General features: G+C 44.5%; 1 protein-coding gene across 4 annotated transcripts in view; it reads right to left on the bottom strand.

The window, feature by feature from the left end:
• The window catches only part of PRR16 (proline rich 16), a 137,004-nt gene that overhangs the window by 31,626 nt on the left and 82,581 nt on the right, over positions 1 to 22,797 (bottom strand). Inside the window, exon 3 of one of the 4 annotated variants that reach the window (XM_048502914.1) lies at positions 18,779 to 18,792. The exons of the other annotated variants lie outside the window; for them this stretch is intronic. The gene's annotated coding sequence lies outside the window, so the exon portion shown is untranslated. Of the gene's footprint in view, positions 1 to 18,778; positions 18,793 to 22,797 lie in introns of those variants that run through there. 4 annotated transcript variants of the gene reach the window in all.

The following is a 22,797-nucleotide window of genomic DNA, read 5'->3' as shown; positions in this document are numbered from 1 at the left end:
TCCTGTTTCTCCAACCAGTTTTTTAATGCGATAGGAGGACTTCCCCTCTTATTTCCTTCATTTGCTTTGAAGTTTTCTCAATAGTCTCTGGTGAGGGAACTTTGTCCAAAAGCTCTTTTGGAAATCCCAGAGTGGACAATGTCCACTGGTTCCCCACTATATCCACATGCCTATTTACATCCTCAAAGAACTCTAGTAAGTTTGTAAGACAGGATTTGCCTCTGCAAAAGCCATGCTGACTCTTTCTCAGCAGGTTTTGATTTTGTACATGTTTTATAATTTTATCTTTAATGACCGATTCTACTAATTTCCAGGAACAGATGTCAAACTGACTGGCCTGTAATTTCGGGTCCCCTAGATCCCTTTCTTAAAGATTGGTGTGACATTGGCCATCTTCCAGTCTTCAGGGGATGGAGCCTGATTTCAAGGATAAGTTGCATATTAAAGGGCCAACATCAGCAATTTCATGCTTGAGCTCTTTAAGAACTCTTGGGTGAATGCAATCTGGGCCAGGGGATTTGGTAGCATTTAGTTTATCAATGGCTGCCAGAACTTCTTCCTTGTCTACCACTATCTTCGTTAGTTCCTCGGATTGGCCTCCTAAGAAGCTTGGTTCAGGTGCAGGAATTTTCCTCACCTCCTCTTGGGTGAAGACAGATGCAAAGAATTCATTCAGCTTTTCTGCAATCTCCCTGTCATCTTTTAGCACACCCTTTGTTCCTTTGTCATCTAACAGGCCTACCGCTTCCCTTGCTGGCTTCCTGCTTTTGATGTACTTGAAGAACTGTTTGTTGCTGGTTTTGATGTTCACAGCCATGCGTTCCTCATAATCCTTTTTTGCCTCCCTTACAGCTAACTTGCTTCTCTTTTGCCACCATTTTGTGTTCTCTCTGGTATTCTTTATCAGTTAAGTTGGACTTCCATTTTCTAAAAGACATCTTTTTTTCCCTAATAATTTCCTCAACGTCCCTTGTTAACCATGGTGGCTTTCTTTTGGACTGAGGCTGCCTTTCCTAACCTGTGGAACACATTCCAGTTGAGCTTTTAAGACTGTGTTTTAAATAACCTCCAAGCATCTTGGACATTTTGACTCTCTTGATTTTCCCTTTCAGCTTCCTGCGCACTATCCCCCTCATCTTTGAGAAATTTCCCTTTCTGAAGAGTAGAATGTAACTACATTAGTAGTTGTCACTTGTTCGCATGCAGAGATACTGAATCTGACAGCACTGTAGTGGCTGTTCCTATCGGCTCAACAGCACTGAGTTCGCGCAGGAGGTCCGGGGTCCCACGTAGAGTTAGATGTAGGATCACGTCTCGCCTGGTTGGTTGTACAAGCATCTGCTCTAGGCCACAGTCATGTAGCATATCATGGAATGTTCTCTCCTTACTATGACCTGAACATGCATTTTTCCAGTTTATATGGGGATAGTAAAAATCAAGCCCATTACCCACGACATTTTTGCTTATGTTGGACTCTTTAATTTCTTTTTCCATCTCAGAATCCTCTTGTGCACTTTGGTCAGGGGGACGATAATATATTCCTAATGTTAAAACTATGCTTCACCTGGTATTGATATCCACAGTGCTTCTGTAGAGGAATCAGCTCCCTGCATTGTCTATTTTATGTGACACTATGCTCTCTTTGATGTAGAGGGCCACCCACCCCCAATCGCCCTGTCCTATCCTTCCTGTAGAGCCTGTAACCTGGGATAACAGCATCCCACTGGTTCTCCTCATTCCACCATGTCTCTGTGATGCCCACTATATCAATGTCCTCCTTCAAAACTCTGTACTCCAGCTCCCCCATTTTAGGTTGAATGCTTCTACTATTAGCATAGAGACACTTGTATACTCTGTCTCTGTCCCTAACCTGGGATTTATGTGTTTTGCCCTCTAGCCTTTTGTAGACACTATCACTTATCACATTGCTATGTTCCTCACTTGTATGTGGTTGATTTAAAAAAAACCTCCTTCTCTGCCTGCATCCCCATGGACTCTGTATTCCGAACCGAAGTCACCTCAGCTCCTGTCGGCTTTCCCCCAGGAATCAGTTTAAAAGCTGTTCTGCCACCTTTTTAATGTTGAGCGCCAGCAGCCTGGTTCCTCTTTGGTTAAGATGAAGCCCGTCCCTTTTGTACAGGCCTGCCTTATCCCAAAAGGTTCCCCTTTTGGGAACATATATAATAATATATGTATATATATAATTATATATAATTATATATATAAAACATATATAATAATAGTAGAACTATTATAATTTAGATTTATGTAATGTGAACCTAAAGTGGATTATGAACTAGTAACTCAAAATGAATAACAATGCAGATTAAATATAACACGTCACAATGCATATTGAAGGACTCTGTCACATTTGCTTAATGAATTTTAGTTGTGGGTCTGAATAAGGTATTTAGAAAGTTCCATATCATAGCATGGCTCCTAGATCACTGCTCTTCTATCCTCATAGTAGCCAAGTGTGAAAACTCTGCTGTCTTGGTTAGTTGTGAGTCATTTCATTGTGAGTCATGTAGCTGTAATTAAATAACTACATCCCAGTCTCTAATCTAACTTTTCTGAGCAAATGTTTGGAAACAGTGGTAGTTTGAATCATAGTTGTTCTTATTTGGAGGCTGAAAATAGTCTTGATTGTGCAGATGAATAATCTTTCTCAGATAAATGACAGAGGGCATATGACCCAGCTAACTGTCTTGAATTTTCAGTAGTGTTTGATTCCATCATCCATGGTGAATGATAGCCCACGTCTGGGCATCCTGACTCATGGCTTGCTCCACCCCAAATCTCTTAAGGAGGTTCTGCCAAAGAGGGTTAGCTCCCCAGCTCCCCTCACCATCAGATCAGTTTCCATGCACCAACTGCCAACTTGGCTATGACAGCAAACACATGCATTAACATTGTCCAAAAGGGAGAGGTGGGTGGGAAACTTGCCGCTGCTCTGCTCCAGAGGAGAGGCCAAGGGCCAGGTCAAAATCTTATAAAGCAGCGGTTCTCAACTTGTGGGTCGCGACCCCTTTGGGGGTCGAACAACCCTTTCACAGGGGTCATCTAAGACCATCGGAAAATCGTCCATTGGATATTTACCGTGAAGGGACCTTCTACTGAACGGGTGGAGGACGTCTGGATGGGTGTTTCCCAGCTCGTTCTCAGGGAGACAGGATGTAGTTTTTCGCATCACTTCCTGGGAACCGGCTGGGCACCCATCTTAAGTCCAGTGAGTGACTGTCCAAGCAGTGGAAGGTTCCGTTAGTTGGTGAAGGAAGTGAGAGTTGAGGTCAAGTTCAGGATCAGGCTGGTGTATAATTGGAGACCGTTGTTTTCTTCAGGGAGGAGCCCAGACGTTCTCCACCCATTCAGTAGAAGGTCCCTTCACGGTAAGTATCCAATGAACCGTTCTACTGCCGGGGGAGGACGTCTGGATGGGATCTCTCAGAGCAGTCCCTGTGGGTGGGCCGATTAGTCTCAGATGATGTGCTCCAGCACCCGTCTATCAAAGGTGGCTTCTGAGGCTGCTAGAGTGTGTAACTTGTAGTGTCTGACGAAGGTCGATGGTGTAGACCACGGGGCTGTGCAGCAGATGTCCAGTAGGGGGACCTGTTTTCTCAGTGCTGCGTTGGCAGCTGCACTGCGGGTGGAGTGAGCTGTGATGCCTAGTGGGGATGGGATGCCTGCTGCCTTGTAGGCTTCTAAGATGCAGGCCTTGATGGTGCGGCTAATAGCGGCCTTGGACATTTGTCGCCTAACGTTCAGGGGTGCCACATTGATGAAAAGTCTGTCAGATGTACGGATTTCTTCAGTCCTTATGAGGAATGCCTTGATCGCCCTTCTGACGTCCAGGTTGTGCCACAGGCGTTCAGTGGGATGTTTGGACGAGGCACAGAAGGATGGTAGCACTATTTCTTGGGCTAGGTCAGTGATGGCGAACCTATGGCACGGGTGCCAGAGGTGGCACTCAGAGCCCTCTCTGTGGGCACACGCAAACAGAGTTCATCATGTGGGGGAAAATCACCCCCCCACACACACACACACATACACACATCAAGGCTGGCCTGGCCCGCTGGGCTCGCTGGGCTCGATTATTAGCATTAAACCTAAGACCTAGTTTTGGGAAAGCAGTGTAGGTAACCCTGTTAAGCGCTGTTAAACCCCACTGATTTTCATGCAAAGAACTAAAGCACAATCCTTTACCTGGGAGTAAGCTCGGTTGCTGGCAGTGGGGCTTGCTTCTGAGTAAACCCACCTAGGGTCGTGATTCACCCGTTCGAAGAGTTGCATAGTTGCTTCAAAACAAAGCCACCTTCTACCACCAAGCTCACTCCCGAGTAACGCACGCCTCAGAGCCAACCATTTTTTCTAAACTAAAACCTCAGCATTCGGGTTAAATTGCCGTGTTGGCACTTTGCGATAAATAAGTGGGTTTTGGGTTGCAGTTTGGGCACTCGGTCTCAAAAAGGTTCACCATCATTGGGCTAGGTGGAAGTTGGAGCAGACCTTAGGGAGGAAGGAGAGGTCAGGTCTGAGGACAATTCTGTCCTTGTGGAAGATGCAGAAGTCGGAGTGTACCAACAGGGCCTGAATCTCTGAGACCCTCCTAGCCCAGATTATGGCCAGCAAGAGTGTTTTCATGCGTAACCACTTGAGGTGTATAGTCTGTACAGGTTCGAAGGGTGACTTCATGAGGGCCGAGAGGACCGTGTGTAGGCGCCAGGTGGGAAAGTGGTGGATCATGGGTGGTTGTAGCAGTTTGGCCCCTTTTAGAAACCTGATGATGTCTGGGTGCCTCGAAAGTGGTACTCCCTGGGCATATGGTAGTACAGTCAATAGTGCAGTCACCTGACACCTTAGCGTGGTGCTACGTAGTCCTGAGGAGAGGCCATCCTGGAGGAAGGCCAGGAGTTGCGGGAGCGAGGGGGAGCGGTGGTCCACTGCTTTTCTCCTGCACCATCGGATGAATGCCTTCCAGGAGCAGTTGTAAATGGCGTTGGTGGACCCGCGGCATGATGCCAGGAGGATGTCGGTCACCGACTCTGAGTAGCCTTTTCGTCTCAGGCTCTGCCGCTCAATCGCCATGCGGTCAGTTGAAACCATTGGGGTGATGGATGGAGCACTGGGCCCTGTGCCAGCATGTCTGGTGGTGTGGGAAGCCTGAGGCCGCTCGACGTGGCCATCTCCAGAATGGAGGAGAACCATGGACGCCTTGGCCAATAGGGGGCCTCTAGGATCACCGTGGCCCTTTCCTCCACAATCTTCCGCAGGACCCTTGGTATGGTTGGTATTGGTGGAAAGGCATACAGGAGGGTCCTTGGCCAGTGCGCCGATAGTGCATCTATCCCCACAGCCTGGGGGTGATGGAACCTGGACATGAAGGCTGGGGTCTGTTGGTTTTCTGCCGACATGAAGAGATCTATTGTTGGTTCCCCCAGCCGTCGAGATATGAGGCAGAGAATAGCGGGGTTGAGCTTCCATTCCGCTTCCGATATAGACTGCCGGCTGAGCCAGTCCGCAATGGTGTTCATCTGTCCGCTGATGTGTTCCGCCGTTATTGAGAGAAGATTTGTCTCCGCCCACTTTAGGATGGTGAGAGCTTCCTGGTGCATTTGGGATGACCGGGACCCTCCCCCCGATTATTGAGGTAGGCCTTGGCCGTGGTGTTGTCGGTGCGTACAAGGACATGCGTGCCTAGTATCTCCATATGGAATCTCTGTAAGGCCAGTGCTATGGCTCTGGTTTCCAGCACATTGATGGTCAGCTTGGACTCTGCTGCCGTCCATGTTCCCTGAGCGTAGTTGCCGTCCAGCGTCGCTCCCCAACTCGAGAAGCTGCCATCTGTGACCACCTGGTGTAGGTAGACCTTCCCCCAATCTAGGTTGTGGTCGAGAGTCCACCATCGTAGTTCTGCTTTCAATTGTGAGGGAACGATGATCTGTTTGTCCCGCTTTTCCATGATGTGCAGTTGGAAGGGTCGGAGGAAGCGCTGTAGTGGACGGGCGTGTAGCCTCCCCCATTGCACCATGTCGAAGACTGACACTAGGAGGCCCAGCAGGCTTGCCAGGGCAAGTAGGGAGGATTGTGGAGAAGAGATTACTGCTATAACCGACTGGTGGGTTTGGCGCTTCTTTGCCAGGGGCATCGACAAGGTGTTGTTTGTTGTGTCGATTACCGCCCCCAGGTGCTCCATGCTCTGTGATGGCACAAGCATGCTCTTGCCCAGGTTGACCAGGCAGCCGTGTTGCTGTAGGACCTCTCTTACCCTGGCCACAACTAGAGTCGTTTGCCGCTGCGATCTCGGTCGTATCAGAATGTCGTCCAGGTAGGGGTAGACGTGTATTGCCTCTTGGCACAGTTTGGTAATGGGAGCGATCAGCACCTTGGTGAACACGCAGGGGGCTGTGGCCAGCCCGAACGGTAGAGCCCGGAATTGATGCTGGTTGATTCCCACTGCGAACCTGAGGTATTTGCAGTGCGCTGGGTTGATGGGAATGTGTAGGTAGGTTTCCGTCAGATCCAGCGAAGTTAGGAAATCTCCAGGGCGGAGGTGTTCCGCTATCGAGCGGAGCGTTTCCATGCGGAAGCATTGAAGTTTGATGTGTTTGTTGATTAACCGGAGGTTGAGTATTGCTCGCCAGTACCCGTTGCGCTTTGGAACTGTGAAGAAGTGAGAAAAAATGCCTGATGATCGCTACAATTCTGGCACCGGCTCTATCGCCCTGATTTTGGTGAGATGCGTGATCGCCTGCCATGTTCTGCGAGCTTTGATTAGGTTGGAGTTGACCGGGAAGCTGCGAAAGCGTTGTGGGGGAATGTGGCTGAATTCGATGGAGTAGCCAGATTGGATTACCTTGGCCGTCCACTGGTCCACTTCTGATGTTGGAACTGCTGCAGGCGACCTCCCATCGGGGTTGGTTGGGCGTCATTGTTTTGCTGGGGCATTGGGGCGGAAGGGCTTTCCATGCTTTGGGTTGTTGCGAAAGGAGTTGGAGCCAGGCGTCTGTCCCGGTTTTCTCTGGAAGGAGTGTTGGGGTTGCCATCGGTGGTTTTCCCTTGCCGGCCTGGGCAGTGTGCGGTGTGTCTGAAAGGTAGTGGATAGGTGGGGGCCTTGGCTGTAGGCCTCCCGCCTGAAGGTTTTAGGCATTGCCTTTTTCTGCCCCTGCGTCTCCACGAGAATCTGGTCCAGTTCCTGGCCGAACAGGGTTCTGCCTTGGAAGTCGAAGGCTGCTACCAGTTGCTTGGAGGTAAGGTCTGCTTGCCATACCCGGAACCACGCATGCTGCCTGGCCACCACTGAGGTGGCCATCATCGTTGCCGACAAGAGTAGGGAGTCAAAGGTCGCATCCGCCAAGAAGGAGGAGCTGAGCATGACCCTCTCCACCCCTTCCCTGATCCCCTGATGTTCTGCGGGGATCCTGTCCAGAAGCCTGCATAGCCATACAATGGTGGCCCTGGCAACAGTGGCTGAGACCGCAAGGGCTTTGGTGATGGCCGCCAACCCCTCGTGGACCCTTTTTAGGGTCGCATTGGAACGTTTGTCCATTTGGTTCCTTATAGTTCCCACCCCATCCTTGGTCACCAGACCCTCTGATTGTAGCGCTGCCACAGGGGCATCTACCAAAGGGGTTTGGAGCATGTTAGAGATGCACTCAGGGACGGGGTAGAGCTTCTTGAAGGCAGTGGGGAGGGCCTTGCCAGCTGCAGGGTTGGCCCACTCCTTCTTAATGCAGCGTTGGAAGAACTCTGGAACTGGGAAAAAATCTTTACGTTTGTCTTCCTGTGGGAAGATGTCCTTCTTTCCCTTGGGGCACCCCTTAATGGGTTTGGCCGAAGAGGAGGGACCGGAAGGATCCTCCGCATCCGCGAGGTCAGTCAGTTCCAGAGCCGCTATGATCTTGGTGATCAGGAAAGTGAGATTCTCCTGGTCAAATAGCCTGAAGGACTGGTCGGTGTTCTCTGACTGATCGGCCACATTGTCAGAAAAGTGATCAGAGTCATCAGCTACCTTCCCTTCACTCATTTCCTCATCCCTTGGGAAATCTAGTGGCCCTCTGGGGCGGGAGGGGGCTGATGCCCCTGCTCTAGTGGAATTGGGGGCTTGGACTGGTTGGGTTCCCCTGGTGGCCGAATGGTGGGAAGCATTGTAGGACTGAATCTCCTCCCGCATGGCCACCCTCATCATCTCCACCAGCTGCTTCTGAGCCGAAGTCGAAAGGGGAAAGTTCCCCCCCATTTCCCCACCGGAGCACTCTTGCCTGAGTGGGGCCTCGACCCCCTCCACCTGGTCATCAGCTGCCTCTGCCTCCTCCTCCTCCTCGGAGATCTCCATGGGCTCCAGAGATGCAGCGGGCTCCGCCACAAACCCGGACGGGGGGCTGGCACCGCTGTTGGGGAGCTCCCACCCTCCGGCATCCTCCGAGCCCCTGAGTGGGGTGGGAGTCAGCCCAGATGGAGGAGAAGAGGATCCCCTGGCGCGGGCAGCGGATGCAAGGTGTCCTGCCGTTACAGGGGAGACCTCGAGTGTGGCATGAGCCCCAGCCCCTGCAAGTGGCCAAGCGTCCATGGAAGCTTGCTTGGCGCTTTCCGAGGAGCCCTAGGGGAGGGGCCAGTGGCCTTCCGCGGCTCCGTTGTGCCGCGCACGCCCCTTTTCGGGCCGCCAGCGTTCTCCGTGGCGCCACCTCCCTTGATCTTCTTGGAGCGCGACTCCGGCGCTCCGGTTGCCGCGTCTCCCGGCCGCGTGGTCTTCCCGGTCTTCTTGCGGCCAGGAGCTGAAGGTGCTTGGGGCGCCTTCCCTCCCCTGCAGCCAGTCCTGGTGCACTCGGCTAGTGACCGGGCGAAGGTCTGCTTCTGCGGGGAGAAGGGGGAAGAGGCCATTACCAGAGTAGGGGGGCAGGGACTAGTCCACAAGGCGGGAAGGGGGGCGAAGAGTCCAGGAGAAGGAGGGAAGAGAGGCAGGCAGGGCAGATTGAGGTTTGTTTGAGGAAGAGGAGTGAATAAAAAGAGAAAAGGAAAAAATTCCAAAGCAAAAAGGGCTTCGTAGCCTAAGCTGCGAGAAGACGCTGTTCTCCCTGCAGAGACAGGATTTAAACTGGACTTAAGATGGGCGCCCAGCCGGTTCCCAGGAAGTGATGCAAAAAAAACTACATCCTGTCTCCCTGAGAACGAGCTAGGAAACACCCATCCAGACGTCCTCCCCCGGCAGTAGAACACATATTTCCGATGGTCTTAGGAACCGAGACACAAATAATTTTATGATTGGGGGTCACCACAACATGAGGAACTGTATTAAAGGGTCGTGGCATTAGGAAGGTTGAGAACCACTGTTATAAAGTCTCCCGACCGCCCCTCTTGCTGACATCATTACGCCCCACCAGCATCATGACGCAGTTGCCCATAATGGGCATGGCCGCTGCCTGCCTTCCGCCCTTCTAAGGGTGGACATGGCAGGGCCTCTTTGCAGTGCCCTTCCCAGGCAGCAATGGCTGGCTCTGCTAATTCGGTGCCACTCTTTATCTTTCTATGGTTATGTCTTAATGTCTCCCTTATTCAGGCATATTTATCAGATTAATTATAAAAGTAAAATTGCAGCTTTCATTTAAAGTTCAAGTTTCACTTTCCAAGAAACCTTTAGAATGATTGTGTATCATACGCAGTTATCAATCTTCTCCATATTTAATGGAAAATTCATTGTTTGCCCTCTTGTGATTTGATCAGCAGTAACTCATTTGGTAATGTAACATCTTTGTCAGTCAGCCACAAGTTGTTGAACTCTGTTTGTTTTCAACCTGTATGTGTGAAATTAATTTGGCAGTACACCCCACCCCAATACCATATGTTCACGTTTTTCATTTTTACTGTTCCAATCTCTACTTAATCATAACACATCAAAAGGGAAGCATTCTTCTCCATAATAAAGTAACTGGATAGAATAAAAAATATATATGATGAATTGGAACACATTAACAAGATGTCATACCAAAAATGCATAAATAAATGTACAATGTAACAAATATAATGACAGTATGTTGCTTTCTATACCCTAAATGACCTTTAAAAAGAAAGAAACTGGCTGCAATTTTCCATTTTTAACCAGAAATAAAGAACAGCAGTTGCCTGAAGCTAGAGCATCAACTGCTAATCTCTTAGATTCATTATGTGTGTACAAGCTGAACATTGAGTATTTCCATTAGCCTTTCAAAATACAATTTTTCCCTCCATGTCCCATTACAGCCCATATCCTCCTGAAAAGCAAAATGTAAAAAGCTACAGAGAAATTTAATACAATTAAATCTCAGTAGAGTAAGCCAAAGATGAAATCAGATTTACAACTTCACATCATCAGTTAGTTTAAGGATAAGTAAAGATGTCATAGACATAGGATTCCCATCTCACATATTGCTTCATATTACCTCACCATTACTCAGAGTAATGATGACATGACCCCCTTGTACAAGTGAATACTGCAATTATTGCATGACAAGTTGGTACCAGATGGCTGCAATGGTGGGACTGAATATTGAGTAGGAACAAATGGTGGTTTTTGTTGTTGTAATGAACTTCACTGAAAACAATAGATTAAGGTTTTTCTTGACAGCAATAAAAAACCAGCAATAAAACTTAAAATGTTACCAAGTCAGTGGAGTTATTCAAGAACGTCTTGGTTCATGGAATGGCTGTATCCTCAAACATGTGGCCCACTCTCTGAAATAAACCTGCTCTTTCCATAATACTGAGCAATTTCTGAATATTTCATCTGAGAAATTTGTATCTTATCATTGTAACTCACCTAAAAGTTTGATTTGTACCATATCAAAACCCAGGTTTGCACTGAGTGCATATCTGACCCTTTCACAAATGTAATGCTAATGGTTTGGATCTACCAGAGCATTTCTGATGGTGGAAGGATTTCTGCCTGGAAAGCATTACCTTTTCACCTGTTTCCTCTTGCTGCAGTTCCAAATGCCACCCTGCAGTTCAAAATGCCACCTTGGGGAAGAGCTCCCCCAGAACAGCATTTCATGGGACATGCCCCATGTCCCGGATGCTTGCTCCCAGAAAAGGCTGCTGAACAAATGTCCTTTACAACACAGCACCATCCTCAAGATGGTCAGCAGAAGAAGCACACGCTGCTTGTAGGGAATTGATGAGAGCTGCAAGGACATTCAACTGTGTTGTACCCCTTCCTACCATCCTTTATTGGATTGCTGCTGCTTGCTACCACCTAGAGAAGACATCAAACGGATTGGAATAACTGGTTTATTTTCTACATATTTAGTTTATTTGTTTCGTAGAATGTGTCTGTAGCACATTTTATCTTTGGCCCATGGGTGGGCTGAGGGGGCAAGGCCCAGCGCATAGTGAGGTCTATGGAGCTGGCTTTGTTTTCCCAGTTTGTTTCCAGTGGTTTTAGGGTTTTCTGCATTTTAGTGTCTTGTTTGTTTAGTTGGCTCTGCTGGGTTCGTTTTTTCTGAGCTGCTTTTCTTGGGTGTTATTTGGGGGAGGGATTCTTTAATTAATTCTTTTTTTCTTGAAAACCCATGTCTTTTGGTGTGGGACAGTAGGAAGACAGGCCAAAAATCCCTCTGAGGCACTGTTTGATTATTGTATTCTCCTATTTGTAAGTGCAGTTCTTTCTGAGTGTTTAAGTTTAGTTGGTTGGTTGCAGAGATCTTTTGTATATTTTTGTTCTTGCTTGGTTTTGTTAATGTTTATGTGTTTTTTTCTTACCACTGTTCTAGGTTTTTTCTTTGGGTTTCTTTTTCTGTGTTACAGGGTAAGGGGGAAGGGATCTTCCAGTTTTGGATTCTTCCTCCCCCTTTCCCTTTGTTTCCTAGTGTTGTGTTGAGGTGTTGTGGTGGGCCGGGTCTGTTTTTCCTTTATACGCTTAGATAATTGGTGTGTGTGTGTGTTCATTGTTATAAGCGGAGTTCTTCTTGCAGATTCTTCTTGCAGGTCCCATATGAGTCATTCTGATACAGTGGTTGAGATTTAAAGGCTAGTGCTGGCACTGGTTGGCGATCTGCTGCTCAGGTTGCCCCTTCTCCAGTTGTTATTGGGCATTCCAAGCAGCAGCTGCAGAAGCTGTCTGAGGTCGAATCCCCACTACCGTCTTAGCCAGGTTTCAGAACACAAACTAACCAGGTTTGAGGGACGACCTCCCTGGTCGAATCCCCACTACCGTCTTAGCCAGGTTTCACAACACAAACTAACTAGGTTTGAGGGACGACCTCCCCGGTCGAATCCCCACTACCGTCTTAGCCAGGTTTCAGAACACAAACAACCTAAAACCTGGTTAGTTTGTGTTCTGAAACCTGGCTAAGACAGTAGTGGGGATTAGACCGGGGAGGTCATTCCTCAAACCTGGTTAGTTTGTGTTCTGAAACCTGGCTAAGACGGTAGTGGGGATTCGACCAGAGCTATCATTTGGGGTTCTATCTTAGGATCTCACCCCATGGACCAAGAGTATGGTGGAGGAGCTAGAGGAGAGGCTGTATGCATCATCTCCTTCTGAGTCCTTTGGAATACAGCAGGCTTTTGGAGGGACCACAGGAGGAGGGGTCAGAAGTTGCGCAGCAGGAAGAGATGAAGGGACATCCCAAGTTGCTGCCATGTTAATCCCCTCCCCTTCAGTCATCTTTTCCTGTGCTCCCAAGCTGGCTGCAGTGGGGCCTACAGATGCTGGTCAGCTTGGGAGCCCCTTCACATCCTCTGTCTGGAAGCACTTCCAGGTGACACAGAATCCAATGGTTTACAGTGTTTCTACATTTGGGTGCTCTTTGAATTGGACCGCCCCCAACCCAAACTTCACCAAATTTGGGGGTTCTTCTGAGGAGTAAATTTGCGTGTTGCCAGTTTTGTGACTCTGCCATCAAAAATGCCCCTCCATAGCCCTCCCCCATAGTCTAAAATGGGCAAGTGTCATAATTGAGCATCCGGGGGGGGGGGAATGTTCCTACAATTGACTTTCATAGTGGTAGCTGTCTTGCTGAAATTGCATTCTTGTGGAGGTTGAGAAGCACTGGCGGGGGGGTAAGGTAAAAAAATGTCAGTGTAGCACCAGGTAATTCTCCTTAGAAGAGCCCCCAAAGGATGTGAAGTATAGGTTGGGGATACAATTCAAAGAGCACCCAATTGAGGGAAAACTCCAAACTATAGAAATTTGGTGAAATTTGAGTGGGGAATCCAATTTTATGCACAATCAAAGGGTACCCCCATTTTCCATTGGAATCTTCAACTGTTTCCTATGGTAGATGGGAACACACACTTTGGAGGCTATAAAATTGCATGCCTCACCCAATCTTCACCATACTTGGGAGTTCTTCTAAGGTTAGTCACCCATAGCTAAATCACAAATTACATTCATCTGCTTTGAAAATCATATTACTTATGTGCTTGCATGTAAGTTTTGCAATAGAGTCAACAGCTACTCAACCAGGAAACTGAAGTGCATATGGTTAAAAGATAGAGCTACTTCTACTCATGCATTGTGGCGTCAAGCAGAAAAGTGCATGAGTATGGAAAGCCAAAGTTCCCACAAAAAAGCTGATAGAAGTCCTTGGCCGAATTACCACTGAACATTTAATCTAGGTACAACCAAGTTTCAAAAGAATCAGCACCTTTTCATCCAGGTTCAAACATCCTCACTGCAGCATATTTCTAATGAAGACATCTAGGTCTGCCCCTTGGGGTGCCTGCTGTCAGGGATGCAATTGTTAAGCTAGCAGCACCAAAATTTCAGAGTATCTTTAGGAGACCCTCCTGATGATTCCACCCAGGTTTGGTGAAGTTTGGTTCATGGGGGCCAATGTTATGGACCCTCAAATGTGTAGCCCTTATCTCCTATTAGTTCCCATTGGAAACAATGGGCTGGGGGAAACCCTTTGGGAGTCCATAGCTTTGGACCCCCTAGACCAGAGGTGGCCAACCTATAGCACTCCAGATGTTCATGGAATACAATTTCCATCAGCCCCTGCTACCATGGGCTGATGGGAATTGTAGTCCATGCACATCTGGGGTGCCATAGGTTGACCACCCCTGCCCTAGACCAAACTTCATAAAACCTGGGTGGTATCAATAGGAGACTCCCCTGATGATACCACCCAGATTTGGTGAAGTTTGGTTCATGAGGGACAAAGTTATGGACCCTCAAATGTGTAGCCCCCATCTTCTATTAGCTCCCATTGGAGTGTTTTTTCAAAAAGGTGCATATACAAGCAGGTCCTGAAAATCCCATGATTGGGGGGGCGCACCAGAAACGGGACTGATCTGTGTTCTGCGATTCGGCAGTGGGGAGATCGCGAGGAAACCTGGATATTTCGGGGTGACAATCCCAGGATTAATCGCCAGTGGGAAATCGCCCCGTGTGTCATTCACACAAAAATGTAAAGGCTTTGTAACATATGAAGTAGCCCTAAATAGGCCAAGGGGGACAGGTTCCATGATCATACTTTCCTATTTTTCTTTTTCTGGGGCTGATAACTCCAAGTCTCCTGACAGAGGGGACAAAACAAGACAAAAAATATCACATGTGAGACTATAAAACCAAGCAAATCATGCAGTTTGCTTATTTTATTTATGTTTGAGTTGGGTGTTAGTAGTGTGAATGAGGTAGGAGTATTTGTTTGGATGCCTATTATGATTTTCCTTAGCTGAAGAGAATAGTGATGGTAACAAAGATTTAAGTTTGGAATTTGGTGTGAGAAGCAAAGAAAAACCCTTCTCTCCTGCTGCCATAATTCCAATACAAAATGGTATCTCCTATGACTGCTTTTTAACAATAAATGTCAGGATACTTGACTTTGGACTTGCCATTATGCATTGTAGTACAAAAGTTGCAAATCAAGAATTATAAATGTATGGAACGAAATTGGATTCCAAGACAAAACAAAGTAGTGAAGAATAATATTTTCCTTTTTGCAAGACACAAGAGGGTGTGAACAAATTCCATATAATTTGCTAACTGTACCTTTCTGTGGAACCCAGCAGATTCTGTCACTGACTATTCAGCTCAAATTTAGCATTGCTGGCTGTAATGTGAAAATTATTTACATCTGAATGAGCTTCAGTATTCAAAAATGAAGTGATTTTAGATACCTTCTAACTGCTAGATAGCCTTCCTACATAGGAAGAAAGCAAAAATGCTGTGTCTTTACTTTTTTTGGTGTTGTGGACTGTAGAGGTACTAGTTATATCTTGTAAAGCAGGGATCCCCAATGCTTTTGAGCATGCAGCACATTTGGAAATCTGATACGGCATAGTAGACACAGCCGTAGACACAGCAACAAAGTGGCAGCCACAGAAGGCGGAGCCAGCCACAAAATGAATGCCACAGCTTAACTTCTTTAAACAGTGCAGATTCCACCCTTTGCATATTAATATTCTTTCAAGTAAGCTACTGAAATGTGAACTTGACAATGCTACTATTAGGTGGATTTGTAATTGGTTGACTGACCTACTCAAAGGGTGCCCATCAATTGCTCATCTGGAGAGAACCGGACTGGCGGGAAGACACTACTTTTTTAAAAACATGCTTATGGAGCGTGTTTTGAAAGCAGCGTTTTCGCGCCGTTGGGGGGGGGGAATGAGAGCTGGTTTTGGGCCGTTCAGAATCAGCCTTAGGCAGAAAAAATAAAATGCACAGATACAGGATGGGTGCCACCTGAACGAGTCAGCAGCATGATGCGGTGGTAAAGAAAGCCAATGCAATTCTGGGCTGTATCAATAGGAGCGTAGTGTCTAGATCGAGGGATGTATTTGTACCTCTCTATTCTGCATTGGTTAGACCTCACCTGGAATATTGTGTATAGTTCTGGGCACCACAATTCAAAAAGGATATTGGCAAGCTGGAACAGGTCAGAGGAGGGCAACCAAAATGGTAAAAGGTCTGGAATCCATGCTCTATGAGGAGAGGCTTAAGGAGCTGGGTATGTTTAGTTTGATGAAGAGAAGGTTAAGAAGTGACATGATAGCCATGTTGGTGAGAGAGCCAGCTTGTTTTCTGCAGCTCCGGCGGCTAGGACCAGGAGTAATGGGTTCAAGGTGAAGAAAAAGAGATTCCACCTAAACATCAGGAAAAACTTCCTTACAGTAAGGGCCGTTCGACAGTGGAATGCACTACCTTTGAATGTGGTGGAGTCTCCTTCTTTGTAAGTTAAAAATCATGGCCATCTGTCATGAGTGTTTTGATTATGTGTTCCTGCATTGCAGGGGGTTGGACTTGATGGCCCTTGTGGTCTCTTCCAACTCTATGATTCTATGCTGCCAAGGCAACATTTTTAAAAATCTGTACAGCCAGTCAAATCTCCAATAGTAAATGAAACTGTCTTCAACTGCCTCCTGAAGACTGAAAGTAAAGAGGACAGGACAGAACAACCCTGTGGAGGTTGTTCTAAATTCCAGTTATCAGGGTGGATGCCGTATTCATAATTACATAGTTTCTCAATAGGCAGGTTCTGTTACTGGTTTTCTGTACGAACCATATGCAAAAACATAGACCATGGGCAGACTGACTCTTTAACATTTATCAGCGGACAGCTACTCTAGGGACCACTGCTGGTCAGAGGCAAGTGAAGCCAAGCTTTAGTAGATTCTTCAGCAGTAATGATAATCAGTGTCAGCTCACTAAAAGACTCCTTTCTATTCACTGGAGGAAGCAATAGTTGATCTAATGCTGACTGTTGATGCTACTATGTTGAATAGCCATGCAGTACTGGCCTGTAGTGCAGCAGAGCTTGGTGTGCTCCAGCGTCATTTTAATATCTTCAAACACTTCTGACATAAACTGTCATTAAAAGATTTAGACAACTAAATGACTGGTTATTAACATAACTGTCCTATGCAAAATTTTCTTTTTATGTCTTAAAATACAGTTATTTTCCCAATTTCTTTTTGCTTTTCACTTTCCTCAGCTCTCTCTAGAATTAAACAGCATAACCTACATTAAAACCAATTCTGACAGTCATATCATTTCCCTGTTTTTACCCGAAGGATCCATTTGGATTTTTAATCATGGAATTATTCTGATTGCTCATTTTCTTAATGAAGATGTATGGGGTCCTGAAAGAGGTAATCCTCTCCTTGATGTTATTTAATATCCTTATGCATCTTCTCAACAAGTTGGTCCAGAGTTTTGGGCTGCGGTGCTATCATTATGCTGATGATACCCAGGTACATCTATTGATGGGTGGCCAGCCAGATACTGCCTCGGGTATACTGGCCAGTTGTCAGGAGGCCCTGGTGAAATAGCTAAAGCAGAGCCAACTGAAACTTAATCTATCAAAGACAGAGCTCCTCTACCTGGGCCAGGGAGAAGTGGAAGGGGATAGACAGCTCCCAGCTCTTGATGATGAGAAATTAACATCTATGTTGACTGTTAAGAGCCTAGGAATGAACCTGGATGCCTCCTTATCCATGGAGGCACATGTCACAAATGTAGCTTGTTGGCATGTTATCACCTCTTCCAAGCAAAGCAGCTGGCACCCTTCCTGTACCTATTTGACCTATCCACAATGATCCATGCAACAGTCACCTCCAGACTAGACTACTGTAACTTGTTCGATGCAGGGCTGCCCTTAAGACAGTTGTGGAAACTTCAGCTGATGCAAAAAGCCCATATCCAACCAGCGTTCCACCAGCTGCATTGGCTTCAACTGGTGTTCCCAATCAGATTTAAGGTTTTAATATTAATCTTTAAAGTCCTAAATAATATGGACCATTGTATGAGCAAGACTGCCTCTCCCAAAGTGTTTCCCAAAGACTCTTACACTAAGTATGCAACCACTTGCCGATGGTCCCTGGCCCAAAGGTCTGGCTATCCTCATCCAGATAGGTTTACCTGAAAATGTATGTATTGATTTTATTATTGAAACTGTTTCATTGTAAGGTCTACTCTGAGGTTCTCCAGGGAAGAGGGAGCTATAACTCATTAAAAGGCCATCTTTTTTCCTACATTCAGTCAATGAATATAGGAAATCATCCCTCATTCATATATGGAAAATATCAATGTGATAACAAATTCATTCGTGGACATTTACTTTCATACATTAAAGTCACTGTTATAATAAACTCTGTAGCTTTCTTAAGATGCCCAACTTGCTAGGGTGGATTAAAAAATCTATTAGTACAGTTTGTGATAGCTCATGTTGTAGACAGCAGTGATTTCATTCACATTTCACTATGTTCATGTAGTATGGAATTATAGATATATCAGTAACAGTTGATTTTTCATGGATTTTCAAGTGTAATAAAAGAACATAGAAATAGTTAGGTTTACAGGCACAGAAAACGTATACATGTTGCTGAGACTGTCATGCAAATGATTTTGAGGAAAATCAAGCATTCTCAGTCTGTCAGTCAGTGTAACTCCTAAGACTGAAATTTAAATATGACTTGTTAAAAATATAATTAAAAAGTCTCAGTGCATCATATAAATCACAGAATTGTTATATTAGTATGTGTAATCAGAACCTAAGAAACTATATTTGTTTCTCTTTCAAGGTATAGACACAGCCTTTGCCTTTGGTAGTTCTGGGTGCCACTTTCTTGGTTGGAGCTCTAGAACATTCCACGGCTGCTTCTGAATAGACACAGAATCATTGCAGAGGATTATATGGACATCAGGGCTTCTATATCCTGGGAGTCTGTTTCAATCCAATTCCTATAGGGAATATGCATAATCTGAGCACATTTATAAACTGAAAGAGGGCTCTCAGAAAAAGACAAACTTTATTCCAAAAACCTGCTAAGAAATCTTGTAAATATTGAAACAATTCTGAATCAGCCTGAAGGGAGCTTCTTATCACTCTCTGACACGCCACTATGATAAAAACATTACTGCAATTTTTATGAACTACAACATAGTGCACTTATATAACTACAACCCTGTGTTCTCCATTTTAAATTATGCAATTCTGTATTTTATTCTAATTGCTTCTGAAAATTGAAGACTCCAGTGATAATGAGTGTAGGTCACAGTCCATACACAGCTTCGTATATCAAAACATCATGTATTCAGTTTTAATATGTTCTAAATGATGTACTTAACCTCTTATTGCTATCCTGCTGTATATCTTTAAGATGTCACACTGATGATTTCATCCATATAAATTGGCTATATTTAAAACAAAACATTCTTTAATTCACTGATGATGCTATGTAAATTTTTGAATGGAATATATTTGAGAGATTCATCATGAATCCTTATAATCCGGTGAAATTTAAATCTGATAAATAATACTGATTTAAATGAATGACCCAAGTAAGCTCTTATATTTTTCCCATAAAGATTAATAGAATTTAAATGGCCATAAGTCTGACTGGATCATGTACTTCATTTTGGCTATGCCAAACTTTAAAACTTTAAAAAAGATATGAATGTCAAACCTTCAGTATTAATATAGGGATTACTACCATTAATTTTCAAAAATAAGAACTGCAAAACTAACTATATCCATTCTAACACATCTGTCATATCATGTTCCTTCTTTACAAGATTAGTGTGTTATGCAAATGCCTCTTTCTCCAATATATGGATTGATTTTGAGGAGATCTTTATCAGAGATGCAGCTTTTTGTTTTCTGTGATGGGAGCCAATGGCAAAATAGGATGAAACATTTAAAAGTGAAGCAATGGCATAAGATGAGAATGAGATTTGGAATGATTTGGGATGGACTCAGAATGGCTTCTATATTTCAATGAAAAACAACAAATTGTGATTAACTGAACATAGGCTATGCTATAACCCTGTCGCTCAACAATAAAGTTTATAGCTTGCCATTAAGGAGATCAGCAAAATCAGATCTTTACACCATGCCCTGGCTTTCCACCCCTCCAACTGTGGTAGGCTTGAAAGCTTGCATAGTGCTTTGTATCAGTTTGGAAGATCCTAATGAAAGGCATTACATAGATTTCACAGTAAGGTCAGTAAAGAGATTAATTTTATATGTATGACAACTGTGCAATGTTTTCCACCAGACAGGAAAAGTAGAACTATTTTAAAGGACCATTTTAAAAATTAGGCAAATACATACCATGCTCAGGGTCAAACTACACATCATACAGGAAACATGTGACTGTATCTTCCAATATTTCCTTTAATGCAAAACATGGTCACAAGGACCTGCTGTTTGCATCAAAGTTCTGTTAATTTCTTAATCAAAATCATGAAGCTGCAGTGAAAAAAATACAGAGTGGAAAAAATACAACTAGCTGGTTTGACCTTAATGGTAACTTTGCCAGGTTTTTCCTTAAACATCAAAACATTGCTATAATCTAATACAGTGGTTCTCAACCTTCCTAATGCCACGATGCTCCTAATGCTCCCTTTAATACAGTTCCTCATGTTGTGGTGACCCCCAACCCTAACATTTATCCATTTTACAGATGGAGAACACTGATGCAGAGAGTCTTAGGTGACCCCTGTGAAAGTGTCATTCAGCCCCCAAAGGGGTCCTGACCCACAGGTTGAGAACCACTGATCTAATATGAAAAACCTCAAATATGAACACTTAATCATATTTCCTAATTAACATAGCACCTTTAACCTGCTAAAACGAGAGATATTCTTCACCTAAACAATTCATTTTAAAGTTAAGCCTATGATACTGTTATTTATGAGCAAAAATAAGTACAACTTCCAAAATCGCAAGCACACTGTAAACAAAAAACATACAGTAAAATACACTTCCCTAAATGGCTGATTATGAAGACCAGTGATCAGTCATTAGGGGAAGTGTTTTTATTACATGCTTTTTGTTTATAACTTTTACATGTTTAGAAACAGCACAGCTAAAGCAAAAATCAACTATATGCTTTTAAACACATGACATCCAAAACGAGGGAGGAAGGGGAGGGAGAAATGAATTGGTAATATTTTGTTTTTTAATATTTTCAAAACTCTTTAAATTTAAGCACCTAACCATAACCTCTGAAAAATACTTGCTGCATTCAATGGTATTATTTTGTAAGAAAATAAAACAAGACATAACCTATGATGTTATCATTTCCAAATGAATAATTTTGTGCAACTGTTCAGAGGGGGCAACAGTACACGGCATAGTAACTCCTACAACATTCTGTCAGCGGAAACGTAGTTTTTAGTGAAGGTAATAGGCACCACACAAAATAGTCCAAGTAAAAAAATACTGTGGGATGAGATCCCATATGAAGACAGTGCTTATATTGCATTGTCAACAATCCCAAACATCTAACAATCTCTCATCTATTTCAGTAATAACATCACTTTTATCAGTGAAGCTAAATAAACAAAGTAGAACTTCATAAATAATATAGTATTTATTCAAAATAAAGACAACCCTGAATGTAAGATGATGCCCTTAAAATGTTATAGATACACACACACACACACACACACACACACACACACACACACACACACACACACACACACACACACACACACACACACACAAATATTGGACACAACTGAAACATACCTGTGAAGAACAGTAGTTTTGAATTGGAGTAAATATTGTAATTTTATTTTAGGCTTATTATTTTCTCAAAGTACTGGTAGATTTAAGGGTTCAACAGGTGAAAGCTACGTGGGATGTTATAATCTTTTAACATATTGCAAGCTATTTGAAATATGTTGGTCACAAAAAAACCAAAGTGTGGAGGAGGTTGGTTCATACACCATCTATTCCTTCTCTCATTGTAGTGTACCCAGATGGATGCCACGGAGAAAGACAGAGATACCTGCCATCTCACTTGGGCATGCTTTGCTTTTTGCAGTGTTTAGACAGTTACTGATAGGAAAGTCACATACTTCTCTTTATGGTGTGTGCTGGGAAGTATGTGACTTTTCTGAGAAGGGAAGGAGCTTGAAGAGATGGCAGATTCTTTACTCGGTGACACTTTGTGTCTCCTTAACAGCTTCTCAGACACATCATGGCCAAGCACTTCTCACAGCATACCAGGCACTTGGTGGGGAGGGAGCAAGAAGGTTGAGATTGGGTTAAAGCTTTTGACCTTTCCACTGATAAGGTTTGCAGCTCAGGGATCACTGCTGACTATAAACCTTGTGTGGATGGCTTGAATATATACCCAGTTGAAGGATTGGGTAATGGGCAGGGATACCTCGACCACTTACTAATCCTCCAGTTAGCCAAGGGCAGACTATGCTCACCCAATGAATCCAGGCAACTGTGCTCATTCAATGAATCAATTGCCAAACTGAGTTCTTGACTGTTCAGTATAATCCAGAAATCCACTGACTAGGTCTGACAATCTTTTTACCTCCTCCTGAGGATTTTCTCCCTCTAGTGTTCCCTTGGCTAAAGATCACCTCTGTCAATAAAGACATTCACATTCTCCTGTACCTGTTAAAGGTACCTGTTAAAGGTACGCATGTGAATTTTTTAAGGGCAGGACTTGCCTACCAGGTTCTATGAGGACAAGATTGCCTTGAACTGGTTGTAAGTAAGCAGTAAAGAAGATTAGGAACAGCTGAGCCTCTTGGGCCATGCTGCATATTTGTGCCTGCGTCCTCTGAACAGTCATCCCAAATTTTTGAGGGAAAACATGGACAGTATTCATGTACAGTATTCTAGTCTTCCACTGTTCATTATCTTCTCTTATTTTTACTCTTAAAGTGTGTGCCTTCCTTTTTCATATAAGACCTTTGCAATTTCAAATTATTATTCAACATAAATCTCAACTCCTAGAAAATAAATTTTGAAAGTTTAATCTACTATAAAATAATCCTGTAGTAAAAGTTGTTATATTCACCTATCAAGATTTAACTTCACCATTAATTACTATTACACATATACAGGT

This window comes from Sphaerodactylus townsendi, linkage group LG07, assembly GCF_021028975.2.
Source record: "Sphaerodactylus townsendi isolate TG3544 linkage group LG07, MPM_Stown_v2.3, whole genome shotgun sequence".
Classification (NCBI taxonomy): domain Eukaryota; kingdom Metazoa; phylum Chordata; class Lepidosauria; order Squamata; family Sphaerodactylidae; genus Sphaerodactylus; species Sphaerodactylus townsendi.
Note: the sequence above shows the minus strand (reverse complement) of the source record. Positions and strands in the feature narration are given on the sequence as shown.